Source organism: Macaca mulatta, chromosome 2, assembly GCF_049350105.2.
Source record: "Macaca mulatta isolate MMU2019108-1 chromosome 2, T2T-MMU8v2.0, whole genome shotgun sequence".
Classification (NCBI taxonomy): Eukaryota; Metazoa; Chordata; class Mammalia; order Primates; family Cercopithecidae; genus Macaca; species Macaca mulatta.
Window position 1 is genome coordinate 4,481,088 of NC_133407.1, and position 13,161 is coordinate 4,494,248.

Here is a 13,161-nt window from a genome sequence, read left to right on the forward strand (position 1 = left end):
GGTCATGTTTGCAGACTGCCTGAATGCACAGTAGCTACTCAAGAAGTAGTGTAGCCCCAGGCACTCCCCTTCCCTGTTGGCGGGGACAAGGGGATACATTTTTGTCCCTGTGGGGCCTAAGGAGTTCATTCCCCTAGTGTTCCTCAGCTCTAGTTACATCCACGTGCCACCAGCTTCCCCTTCTCTGAGGTTGCCCAGGGGATAAAGGGGGTTTGGCTGTGGGAGGATGGCCTTCCTTCCCTGTTGTGCTGCTGGGGCCAAGAGGGGCCACACACAAACTTGCTCAAGGTCTTCTTTGGCGGAATCCAGGTCCCTGGGCCCTCACCCTGCCAGCGGTGTGACCTGGGACGCTTCTTCTCCTCTCTGAACCTCAAAGTCCCCCTGGGATTTCACAGGATAACAACCTGCCTTGTCTGCAGCTTGGAGCTGTTGCAAAGATCCAGGTAAGCATTTTACACACAGCGGAGTCCTGTGCAAACACCGGGAGTCATCACAATTTTCTTGTAAGCTCCATTATTTTCTTAAGGAAACTTCAAGAAGTAAAAGAGCCATATACTATATCTTGCAAAACAAATTTTTTAGCAGCAGAAAAAAAATGGAGGAGAGGTTAAAAAGAAAAAAAAAGGATTTGAGCCAACAGCTTTGACTCCCTTGTCAGCCAACTAGAGGAAAGAAGTGAGTAACAGAGGTTTATTTCCAAGGGAGACTGTCTGAGCCAAGAAGAGCTGTTGCCAATCCAGCCAGGGCCTGAGGCCAAGGCCTCATGGGGGGCCAACTGCCTGTTCGCCCTTCCAGACCTCATTTCTCCTACTGCACGTTAGACCAGGGTGCTGGAGTCAGGGTGCCAGAGGGCCTCAGGGCCTGGCTTCTCCAGGCTGGATCTGCTTCTCTTCCTCCTCCACAGAAGAGCCTCGAGGGAGGGTAGGAAGGAGAAAATCCAAACCCCTTGCTGGGTGTATGTTTCTGAGGCTTAACCAGAGTCTGTCCCGTGACTGCCCAGCTCTAAATCGGGGCTGGAGGGATGGTGGCGGGGACTGGGAGGAGATTGCGGAGTGTCTGGGGAAGGGCTCGGAGCCTTTGGGGAGGACCTGGGAGGTTAGGATGGGGGCAGGAGAGGTCCTTTCTCTTGCTTTCTCTGCCTGCCGCAGAGCTGGCCCACCCACCAGGAGACTTCTGTCCCCCTTCCTGTTTCTTGCCTTTCTCAGCTGCCTCCCAGCTCAGGCTCCACAGCTGCCCCTGAAACACAGGTACAGCCCTTGGCACAGCCTTCCTTCCCCGCTTCCCCTCCTTGCCCTCCCCAGTGGGCCATCCAGGCCTGGGCTGCCTGTGGGTGATGCAGGGAGCGCTGCTCTGCCTGGCTTGGGCTTCCGTGCCTTCCTCATGTTGCAGGGCGGGTGGGGACTGTGGCAGTGGGCATGCCGCCGAGTTGGGAAGTCCTGAAAGCTGCCCAAAGCCCAGTTAGAAAGGAACGAGGGGGCGGACTTGGCCAGAACCCTTGCTGGGCAGCCGCCATCAGCAGCCACTGAAACCTTACCTGGCCCAGCCTGCGGCTCTGACTGATGAATGGGAGGCCAGCCAGGAAGGCGCTTCCTCCTGCCAGATGCTCCGTGAGCACTGGCCAGTGGCTGTGACTGACGTGTCATTCCTTTTCACCAAGTGTTAAAAGACGAAGGAAGCTGGTGGAAAGAGCTGGCTCCAGGACAGGAGGGCAGATGGCAGGCTGGGCACGTGCTTCTTCCTTGGCCTGGTGTGGTCACACCGCTCACCTACGCTTGGAGAGAAAAGGTCAGAGTCGGCCCTAGAGTCAGTCCCTCCAGTCCTCTTATTTTACAGACTGGGAAACTGAGGCCTGGCAAGGGGAAGGGACTCACCCAGTGACTTCACAGCTCTCAGCCCTGCGCAATTTCTCTCGTCCTCTGCTGCCTCTCACTGAACCAAGCAAGCCCAGACTGCCCAAAGGATCAATGGATCAAAGGTCTGAAAAATTAGCTGATTGGAGCCAGGCCTGCATTTCTCAAAGAAAAAAAATATTTCATCATCAGCTACACTTCCCAGTTCCCAAGGGTCTCCTCCTTTCCCTCCCTTCCCTCCCTCCCTCCCCTTTCTTTTTTCTTTTCTTTTCTTTTTGAGACAGTCTCACTCAGTCACCCAGGCTGGAGAGCAATGGCGGGATCTTGGCTCACTGCAACCTCTGACTCCCAGGTTCAAGGGATTCTCCTGCCTCAGTCTCCACAGTAGCTAGGATCACAGGCACCTGCCACCACACCCAGCTAATTTTTTTTTTTTTTTGTATATTTAGTAGACACGGGGTTTCACTATGTTGGCCAGGCTGGTCTCTAACTCCTGACCTCAAGTGATCTGCCCACCTCAGCCTCCCAAAGTGCTGGGATTACAGGCGTGAGCCACTGCACCCAGCCAGACCATTCCTTTCTAAGGCATGAGTCAGAATGCACATTTCTTGGAAAGGATTTTCTTATTCCAGTTAATTTCCAGATGCTGAAATTTCAGGTAAAATAATAAGGGGCAAGTTTTCGAGTGAGTGTTTGAATGAGTGTGTGTGTGTGATCACACGTGTGTGTGTGTGTGATCACACGTGTGTGTGTGTGAGATCACACACGTGTGTGCTCAGACTCACTCGGGGTGGGAATCTTTTGGGTCAGAAAGGGACCTCATGGGCCTCTACTTTCAGGATGAACTGGCTGTTCTGGCTTCTCAGCCTCCTCCTCTCCCTGTAGCTGAATGAACGTATTCTCCAGAACCTCTGTTTTCCTGGCAGCATCTCCAGTGGGCAGCAGAAAGAGGGGTGGAGTCGGGAAGAGCGGGGGAGGGGTCTGAGAGGGCATTTGAAATGGAGGCTTCATGTGGTGGAAGGGGAAGCGGGAAGACCATGGTGTTACTATTATTGCAGTTGCCAACGCCATCCCCCCACCCCCACCCCACCCCTGCCACTCTGCTGTGGCCCTTGTCATTTATCACTTACTCTGCAACAACCTCCAGACTGGGGTCCACACCCACAGCCCTTCAGCCCCAGGTTCCCTGGACTCCCCTTGCTAGCATGATCTTGGGCCTAACAGATATTTCAGCCTTGTCTTTCTCCGCCCCCTTGGCTTTTTGTTGTAATAGAACACTAACCATTCTGCAAACCTTCTCCTGGCCTCCTGGCCTCCGTGTTTCCCCTGCCAGCCTCTGCAGCCTTGGCTCGGCTCATGCTGTCCACTTCCTCCCTTCTTTTCCGGTCACAAGAATCTCCTTTCAGTCCTTGGGTCAAGTGAGCTCATGCCCACCTCTGCCCCGCACAGTGGAAGATGTAATAGGAGCCTGGTGTTTGTCTGCCTGATGCCCCTTCCCACTAACGACCACCCTCACCTCGTCCTGCCCAGCTCCCACCTCTCGTGTGCAACTGAACTTCCCATCTGCCCCCTTAGCTCCCTGCCACTCTCTCCTTTCGTCTGCATGCCTCCCTTCACAGAATGAAAAACTGAGGTTTGAAATTGTCAGTAGTAATTTCTCCTTCTTTACACGACAATGAACTCCTTGAGGGCAAGGCTAGTCCTCATTTACTGTAGGCCTACCAGTATTTAGCCTTTAGCAAGCACTTAATAAAACATCTCTTGAGTAAAAATGATCTCTGGCCTGAGAGTCCCTAAGAGGCAGGGCCCACCTTTGCATCGCCAGGCTGTCCTCCACAGTACCCATCTCATAGGCTGTCCATAAATGCTTAGTAAACCCAATTTCAGTGATGCCACGAATGGGGGAGTCATCGACAGTGTTTTCTACCGCTAAACGCCTCCCTGCTTGCAAAACACTTCCAGGCTGTCATCGGTGGCACCATTCTTGGTTTTCAAAGGTGAAAAGCAATTTGCCACAAGCGGAGAATGACAAATACGCAGGATGGAAGAAGAAGAAGGGAGGGAAGCAATTATGGGAGGCGGGAGGGAGGGGAGAGCAGGCTGTGAACCCTCTCTCTTGAGGGAGAAGGAAAACAAAGAAGGGTTCTTCTCAGAAAATCCCATTTGCTCTTTAAGGAACCAGGAAACCACTTTTGTCCTCTTTTCCCTGTGAAGTCTCAGGTTCTGTGAGCACAAAGCCTGGAGGTGCCAGCAGGGACCTCGTGAGTCACCAGAGGGAGAAGCTTGCATGATTCAAAGTGTAAGTTTAACAATATCTCCACCAGTATTCACAATCCTCAGGCACTCTGCAGTTAAACACGAAATTCTCTCTTTTGGTCATTCAACTCTATTTGTTGAGCCCCTACTGGTGCCTGCTCTCCTGGTACTTAAATTTTCAGGTAAGGAGACAGATGAGACACACACGGAAACAAACAAGGAGACATCAGAGAGTGCTTTACAGAAAATTAGCATGAGGCAGTGATGCAGAGAGAGCACCGTCAGGAAAGGCCTCCTGGAGGAGGCAACATCTGAGCAGAGGTGGGGAAGCTCTGAGGAGCCGGCTGCAGAGATGGGAAGAGCATCCCAGGCAGAGGGCACAGCACTGGCTCCAAGGTCTGAAGAGGGAGGAGAGAGAGAACCACGGCAGGTGGGTCCCAGAGACAGCAGGTATCAGATTGGGCTTACCTCCTCCAACCTGTCATTCAGGTGGCATGGAGCTTGGGGAAAAGAGAATGGGGACTCTGGAGATGTGGCTCTCGATCTAGTTCTGCCACTGATTTGCTCCAGGACAGGCCTTGGGCATGATGCTCTCCTGCTGTTGTTTTCCGGGTCCTCTGAGACACTGTCCTTCACTTCTTCCCGGTGACCTCTGAGCACGTGCGCCCCTCCCACGTACATCCACTGTGGTTCAGATGAAAACAGGATGAAATGTAACTTGGTCTGACGACATTAATTCGCCTGAAGGAGCCCAGCATCCTGTCATTTAAAGCTGCATTTTCCTGGGGGCCTGGGCTGGGCCCCCTTTTAAAATGAAGGCTGCCCTCCACCCTCCTGGTGCCTGGCTGCTGGTTTCCTCACACCTGCAGCCGGTCCACAGCTGCCGCCTGCGGGCCTAGCTCCAGGCTGAGGGGGCGGCTGGATAGGCAGGAAGCTCCACGCAGCCTTGCAGTTCCAGCCTCAAGAGTCCACGGCAACCTCCTTAGGCACGGACCACGGCCTGGCGCCTTCCTCCCCTCCTGCCTCGGGTGGCTAGGGTTTGGATTTTGGCCGGTGAACGCCACGCACCAAACTCGTGTGTGGCAGCTGGGAGACCACCCGCCCTGAGCAGTCGGCCCACCGCATTTCAGGGTGGGTTGTTTTCATGCGCGGACTTGTTTTTCCTGGCACCGCAAAGGCCACATGCGAACTTCGTGGCAGTCAGTGTGAGGCGCCTCCGTGGGCTCTTACACAGGGAGGATAGAGATGCTTTTTTTTTTTTTTTTTTTTTTTTGCATATGCAGAAAGTTATGTGGGAACAGAACCATTTATAACCCATTAAACTGCCTGTCCTGATGGACGCCCAGGCCGCTCCTACGTGTGGATAATGTGTACAATATGTGTAGTGCTTGGGGCGGCACCAGCAGCGTGCTCTGGCCAAGCACTTATGTTCTAAATAACCCTCTCAGGCAGCACTTGCTAATTAATACCAGGGATAACCTCACAGCCCACGGTGAACAGAGAAGCCTGGAATCTTCAGGAAGTGGGAGGATCCTCTGATATCCTTAACTCATGATCTCCTTTCCAGAATCACCTCCCCACCACCGTGTGTGTACAGACTAGCACGGACACTTCTAGTGACCGGAGGTGTGCTGGCCAAGGACTCAGTCCGTCCTCTGTTGGAAAGTTCCCATAGCAGTCAAACTCTGCCCTCCACAGATGTTTGCTCTAGAGCCCTCATCAGACCCTTTGGGGTCAGATCGAGTCCAATCCCTTCTTATAGGACTGCCCTTGGCTGTTGGAAGACAGTTCTCACCATCGGGGTTGAACCACCTGACATGGTTTTCCTGCACCTGGTTTTGACCCCCTTCCCCATTCTGTCCAAGCTCCATTTACTTTCCTAGAAACATGGTTCCCTCGGTTTGCTCTGAGTAGCCCAGAGGGAGAGCGGGACAGGAGAGTGCCTTGCGTTCTCTGAGAGGTGGGCAGGTCTCTCCATTAAGTAAGAGAATGAGAGGTCAGCTCCAGGCCCCCTGCAGTTCCCTCCTGGGGCTCTGCTTGGGGTTACCCACTTGTCCTGCCCTCAGGTGGGCAGACACCAACTCTGTCAATCACAGCTGGCCTGGCCGGGCTGCTCGCTGTGCCTCCAGGGATGCCTGAGGACAGCTCCAATCTGCGGGCTGGTGACTTACACCCTCCCTGGTCTTCATTTCTCCTCATATGTGAAATTGAATTATGAAACCGGGTCAATAAGATTTTATAAAACTCTTGCTTTAATAGTAGGGAGAGGATGGGCATGGTGACTCATGCCTGTAATCCCAGCACTTTAGGAGGCCGAGGTGGGCAGATACCTGAGGTCAGGAGTTTGAGACCAGCCTGGCCAACGTGGTGAAACTGTGTCTTTACAAAAATACAAAAAATTAGCCCGGCATGATGGTGGGTGCCTGTAATCCCAGCTACTCAGGAGGCTGAGGCAGGAGAATCATTTGAACTCAGGAGGGGGAGGTTGCAGTGATCCAAGATCACACCATTGCACTCCAGCCTGGGAGACAAAGTGAGACTCTTCTCAAAAAAAAAAAAAAAAAAGTAGGGAGAAGTTTTCGTGGGAGTATCATGCCTTGGGTACTCTCACAGTTGCCTGACGCCATAAGACTGAGCAACTAGGCAGGTGCACAGCGGAGGTTACTGCCCCACGGCACAGCTGAGGAAACGGGCTCAAGGGATGAAATGACGCACCATTGTCCCACAGATGGATGGCAGCACTGCCCAGGAACTGGACCCCAGTGCTGTTTTGAGGCCAAATCAGTGCTTTTCCCATGCCCTTGAGCAGCTCAGCCTCACTGCGGGGGAAAGGATGAGACATGCTCAGGGTGTACCCACCAAAAGCTGCCTCGGTGTGTCCTGGGGCACAGGCTGGCTTGGCTCAGAGCTCAGGCTGCGTGCCCGCTCCCCTCGATGCTGTACTGTTTAGTTTATGAAGCCGCGGGCAAGGCAGAGAGTGTAGTGTGAGGGCCCTCCTGCTGCAGCTCTCTGGCTTGGATACCAGAGATGGGGTGTGCCCACCCACCCTGGGCCTGGAGGGGGCCGAGCCAGAGCGGCGGGTGCCTGCTCGGCCACAATCCTCAGTGCCCGGAAGCCCGAGGGCATGAGGACTGGCTGCCTTCCCAGAAAGCACAGATCACTGTCTGCCTGTTCTGTCCTTGAGCTCAGGCCCAGCTCTGTCCCATGACAGGATCTGGGCAGCGGGTGGCGGGTGGCAGGCCCTCCCCTCTATCCCAGGGAAGACAGCAGGCTCCGAGGCCTGGGAGAGCCTCCAAGCCAGGGTCTCCAAGCCAGGCCTCTGGGGCCTGTCCCCAGGACCTGGGGCTCCCCGGGGGCCGCTTGTGGCTGCATTCAGTGCGGGAGGCCGGTCTCCGGAGAGCCCAAAGGAAGGACTTTGTTTTCAGGAAGAAGACAGGGCAAGCGCCACCTCCCCCTCCTTAATGAGTGACTGGCTCCAAAACGGCTTCTTTCCAATTGGTCTTTGCCAGGGCAGGGGTGACAGAGTCTGCTCTCAAGGCGGGCAGCCTGAAGACCTCTGTGGGTTCTGTTGACAGGGCTGGAGCCGTGCCTCACCACCGCCACCCAAGCATCTGAGCTGCCCCGGGCCTCTGCACAACTTGTCTTTGATGGAGGTAGCTCCAGGATGAGATTTGCTGAACCCCGGATCCGACCACGAAGCACAGAATGCCTTTTCCTCCCGTAGAGCAGCGGGGTCAGGAAGGGAAGGCTGATCCTGAGATGGGTGGAGCTTGAAGAAGCAGGATGATCCGGCAGGAAAGGACATTTTTAATCAGGCACCCTGGGGCACTTGGCTCTAGTGACACAGGGCAAAGAAATGAAGCAGTCCTCTTGTCAAGGTGGGGCCAGGCTTGTGTGAGGGGTGGTGACGGAAAGGGGTGGGCAATGGGTGAGTAGGTGGCCATTTCTTCCTCTATGCCAATTTTCGAAGTGGTGCCCTGGGCCCGGCACGGTGGCTCACGCCTGTTATCCCAGCACTTTGGGAGGCTGAAGTGGGTGGATCAACTGAGGTCAGGAGTTCGAGACCCCTCTGGCCAACATGGTGAAACCGCGTCTCTACTGAAAATACCGAAAATTAGCCAGGCGTGGTGGTGGGCGCCTGTAATCCCAGCTACTCGGGAGTCTGAAGCAGGAGAATCACTTGAATCCCAGAGGCGGAGCTTGCAGTGAGCCGAGATCACTCCATTGCGCTCCAGCCTGACCTACAAGAGTGAAGCTCCATCTCAACAAAACAAAACAAAACAAAACAAAAATAAAAACAAAAACAAAGTGGTTCTCCGGAAGAAACCCACGAGAAGTCAAATGAAAGGCCCTGCTTCCAGTCCCAGCCCTGCCATAGCCTCACAGCCAGAGATGGACTCAATGCTCTTATCTGTGAAATGGGCGTTAGAACTGTGCCTCCTGAAAAATCACCAAGTGACTGGGGGAACTGGATGTGGGAGGGCTTTTTCGGCTGTTGGGGGCTTTAGGATGAGATGGAGGTGTGATCCTCTAGCAGGCCTGGTGGAGGCGCTCTGTCCTGGTGCCAGGAAGCGCTTCCTTCCCCACTAGGAGGAGCAGTCGGCACTGCCAGGGGCTGATTCTCAGCGTGGCTGGACAGGAGGGCAAAGTTGGCCCGTGCTTCCCCTCTTCCCGCCCTCCCCCATCCCAGCAAGACCTTCCCCCTCTCCCGGCGCTGGCAGAATTTCAGAGGGCCTGGCTGCCAGGAAGGGTGGGGCTGCCAGACACGGCCGAGCCGCAGGGTGACCCGGCCAGTCCCGGAAACTCTCCAAACCTTGGACCTCAGCCGCACATCCGGCAATGCTGAGGGGTGGTGGCAGGGCCCGCTGGGGGACTGAGGGCGTGTGGGATGCCGCTAAGGTCAGGTCACTGGAGATTTCCAATATGAGAAAGGAAGAGCTGCGTTTTATCCTGTGTGAGGGTCAGAAGGCTTCTCCGGGTTGACAGAAGTAGTGAGGTGGCCTTCCCAAATGCTTTCCTACTCCAAGATGCTATCATAGGACCGAAGGTGTATCCTAGACTCATTAATTCAACAAGAAACAAGCCCAAACTTGTTGAAGAGTGTTCACCACGTGCTAAGCTTGTTACTTACACAAATCTTTCAAGACTCAATGCGATGAAAACATTATGCCCATTTCATAGATGAGAAAACAGAGAACCTTTCAAGAACTCAACGAGATGAGATTATGATGACGCCCATTTCATAGATGAGAAAACTGAGGCTCAGGGGACAAGAATCACTTGCCCGAGGTCATGTAAACACTAATTGTAGGAGTAAACACCAGGCAGGTTTGGGTGATTCCAGACTTTATGTCCGTCACTTTCCTGGAAGGCAGGACCCATAGTTTACTCAACTCTGCAGAATGCGTAGGAGCCAGTGAAGATGTATTGAAGGGGGCCTGCTGCATTTTTAGGGGCCTGACTCTCTCCCATTATAGCCTGATGAGATGACATGAAATACGTGCCAGAACTTAGCTCAGGGGCTGGCCCGTAGCAGAAGCCAAGGTGCAGCTTCCCTCCCTCCTACCTGGTGCGTCTGTGCTCCTGAATAACACTCTCAGCCTCTCCTTGGGTCCCTGTTGGAGTAAAGCTATTAAAAATCCTAGTCAGGGCCGGGCGCGGTGGAAGGCCAAGGTGGGTGGATCACCTGAGGTCAGGAGTTCGAGACCAGCCTGGCCAACATGGTGAAACCCTGTCTCTACCAAAAATACAAAAATCAGCTGATCGTGGTGGTGCGTGCTTGTCATCCCAGCCACTCGGGAGGCTGAGGCAGGAGAATCACTTGAACCTGGGGGTTGGAGGTTGCAGTGAGGTTGAGTGCCACTGCACTCCAGCCTGGGCAACAGAGCAAGACTCCCATCTAAAAAAAAAAAAATGGAGAGAAAGAAGTCCCAGTCAGACCCCATCAGCCTGAGGGAGTGAGAGGCCTTAGGGGTGCGTGCAGGAGGAGAAGGTAGAGTCTGTGGCTCGCTCCCCTGCATCCCGGATGGCCTGGGTTTGGGAGTGGAGAGGAAAGACACCTGCTTCCTTTGCTGAGGAAGCCCCTCCTCTCCTGCCTTGATGGAGGTGACGCGGACCTGGCCCCTCCTGTCCTGCCTTGATGGAGGTGACGCGGACCTGGCCCCTCCTCTCCTGCCTTGATGGAGGTGACGCGGACCTGGCCCCTCCTCTCCTGCCTTGATGGAGGTGACGTGGACCTGGCCCCTCCTGTCCTGCCTTGATGGAGGTGACGCGGGCCTGGCCCCTCCTCTCCTGCCTTGATGGAGGTGACGCGGGCCTGGAAGCTTGGACTGCTCAGAGCCCTGACAGGCTGAGTCACACGGTCTGGCCCAGGGACGTGAGAAGGCACCGACACTGTGTCATAGCGTCGGAGGAGGCCAGGCCTGGTGGGGCCTCGTGCAGCTGAACGTGAGAGGAAAGGCGCCTGTGGGAGGAGAGCTGGGGCCGGCTCCAGGCCGCCTGGTCCCCACACAGAGCCAAGGCTGCACTTGGGCGGCCTCCGCACGCACAGGCCAATACAGAGCTGACCTTCCCTCCTGGAACCTCCTCCCTGGCCCTGCCTCTCTGACCCTCGGGGTGGTGGTCAAGACTGAACTGTCCCATACTTCTGTCATTTTAACCCTCTCTGGGCTGGGCCTCAACAAACTCACTCTGACACGGAGACCGTCAGAGTCCAGGTAGAAGACATAATTCGTTCTGGAGACCTGAATAGAGGGAAACTGCTTGGAAAGACACTGAAAGAGGAAAGCGCAAACATGGGGAAAGGTGACCTAGAGGGCACAGGACAGGGAGGCACTGTTTCTGGGCTGCGGACGGAGAGGAGGTGGTGCTTCCAGAACCCGGCGAGAGCTAAAACCGCGGACAAGATTCCCTGGCAGGGCTGGGCCCAAAGGCGGAGCAGTCAAAGGCAGAGAGCTTCCTCCCTCTTCCTCCTCCCAGTCTCCTGGCAGTGGGAGATGGGGACCTTGGCAAATGCAGCTTGCAGGGATAGGTCCCTTGTGATGAAAAGAGAGTAGAGGGAGGGTAGGGCATGGATCTGAGGCCAAACAAGCACCGGAGCGACCTAATCGTCAGCTGGTCAGACCTTCACAAAAGACCTGAGGCAGGAGAATTGCTTGAACCCAGGGGTGGAGGCTGCAGTGAGCTGAAATCGCACCGCTTCACTCCAGCCTGGGTAACAGAGTGAGACTCCAGTCCCTGGCCGCCCCAAAAAAAAGGAAAGAAAAGGAAAAAAGTCCCAGGAGAAAGAAAGAAAGAAAGAAAGAAAGAAAGAAAGAAAGAAAGAAAGAAAGAAAGAAAGAAAGAAAGAAAGGAAAGAAAGAACGAACGAACGTCGCATCCCTTCATCCAACGGGGAGATCCAGAGGACTAGGCTCTGAAAAGTAAACTTGCCTCTGGAGATATTCCCAAATCCTCTATTGGTGATTGCAATTTGTGGTAACATCCAAACATTTTCTCTGTCCAGAGTGAGGCAGAGAAAGAGGATAATTTTTGGAGAATTATCTGTTTTCTGTGCATTTCTCAAAAGATAGGGGAACTTCTGATAGTTAAAACACCAGGTATTCTGTTAGACCCTAACGTCCATCTTCAAGGATGAAGAACCTGTGGCCAGCAGTGAGACAGACTGACAGGCATGGGAAGAGGGGGTGCTGGACCTTGAACCCAGAGCCTGAGGATGTCCTAGCTCGACCGTTCACTTGTCTTGGAGCCTCGGGCTCTGCATCTTTCAAAGGGGACTCTCTGTTTTTCAGGGTTCCGTAGAAGTGAACAACAAGATGGAAGCCAGGGAGGCTGTGGATGGAGAGTGCTCTGATAGAAGGCTTCTGCCAGGAAACATGCACTCTCCGAGGGCAGCTGCTCGGCTGTGTTTTGCAGCTAATATCACAACATCCTTTGCAGAGGGCACCTATAATCTTTACCTCGTAACAGTGGAAACAGAGACAGCTGGATTCAAGAGTCCAACCTCTCCCTTAAAGGAAGAATTTGCTCTGCAAAATACTCAAACTCTTGTCCTCCCTCCATCTTTATCTTCTATCCCCTTCCCGCTTTTCCTTCCTCCCTTCCTGCCACATGTACTTCGGTGCAGTGACTGTTTGTCAGGCACTGCGCTGGGTGCTGTGTCTGCAGCAGTGAATGCAGACAGATGTGGGGTGCTCCCCTCACGGAGTTTACAGTCTAGCACTTCAAAGTTTCTGCAAGCAATCTCTGTTGAATACCCCTGGTAACAGGACGCTCACTACCTTCTGGGACAGCCTATTTTGTAGGTTGGTTTTTCCTTATTTAAACTCTGTCTCTCTGTTATGCTTATTCAGACCCTTGGAGTTATATAGCATAAGTCTGACTCCGTTTCCTATGTCACAGCCCTTGAAACATGGGAAAATAAACACATTATACCCAGCAAGTATTCTCACTCTCCAAGTTGCACTTGTGAAAGGGAAGCTCCGTGAAGTTAAATTTTGTGAGGTCCTGATAGCCCAGGGCAGGCTCTCATCTGTGTGCCTGAGCTCTGCTCCTGGTGCACCTGAGGCCAAGGGAAGCTCTGGGGTAGAGACTCGTGAGGGGACACCGGCGGAGGTTCGCAGGTGGTGAGGGAGGCGGACTTTAGTAGAGCGAGGGGGTCCATCAGTCTGGAAGGTGGGGTGTATGTAAGGCAGGCTCTGGCCATCTGCCCAGGACAAGCCTGAGCTCCAGCGTTTCTGCTCTGATTCACAGCTTCCTCTCTTCCCAAAGGAATCCCCTTTATAGCTCTCTCAGCCTGACCTCAGCGTCCCTGTGAATGTCGACGGACAGCTGCGCAGAGTGCAGCGGCGGCGGCGGCAGCTCTGCCGGGTGCCAGCTGGACGTGCTTGGCGGCCAGGCCCTGGGAGCCACCTCTCGGGATGTCAGAGGAGAGCTGCAGGCCGCCCTTCCGTCAGCAGGAAGCCCAGCCACAAACACTTGGACAGGAACCCGCGTGCTGGCCAGCTGAGCAAGCTCTGGTTTCTCCTGCGTCTGAGGGTTTGGCCCAGGGCAGAGG

At 54.3% G+C, this 13,161-nt stretch overlaps 1 long non-coding RNA gene across 1 annotated transcript; it reads right to left on the minus strand.

Annotated features, from left to right (window-relative positions):
- Positions 1-560: 560 nt before the first annotated feature.
- Positions 561-2,004, minus strand: LOC144338972 (uncharacterized). Its single transcript, XR_013413483.1, has 2 exons — positions 1,872-2,004; positions 561-1,766 (listed from the first exon to the last, which is right to left on the minus strand). It is a non-coding gene; the product is annotated as an uncharacterized LOC144338972 (long non-coding RNA).
- Between the last annotated feature and the right edge of the window lie 11,157 nt (positions 2,005-13,161).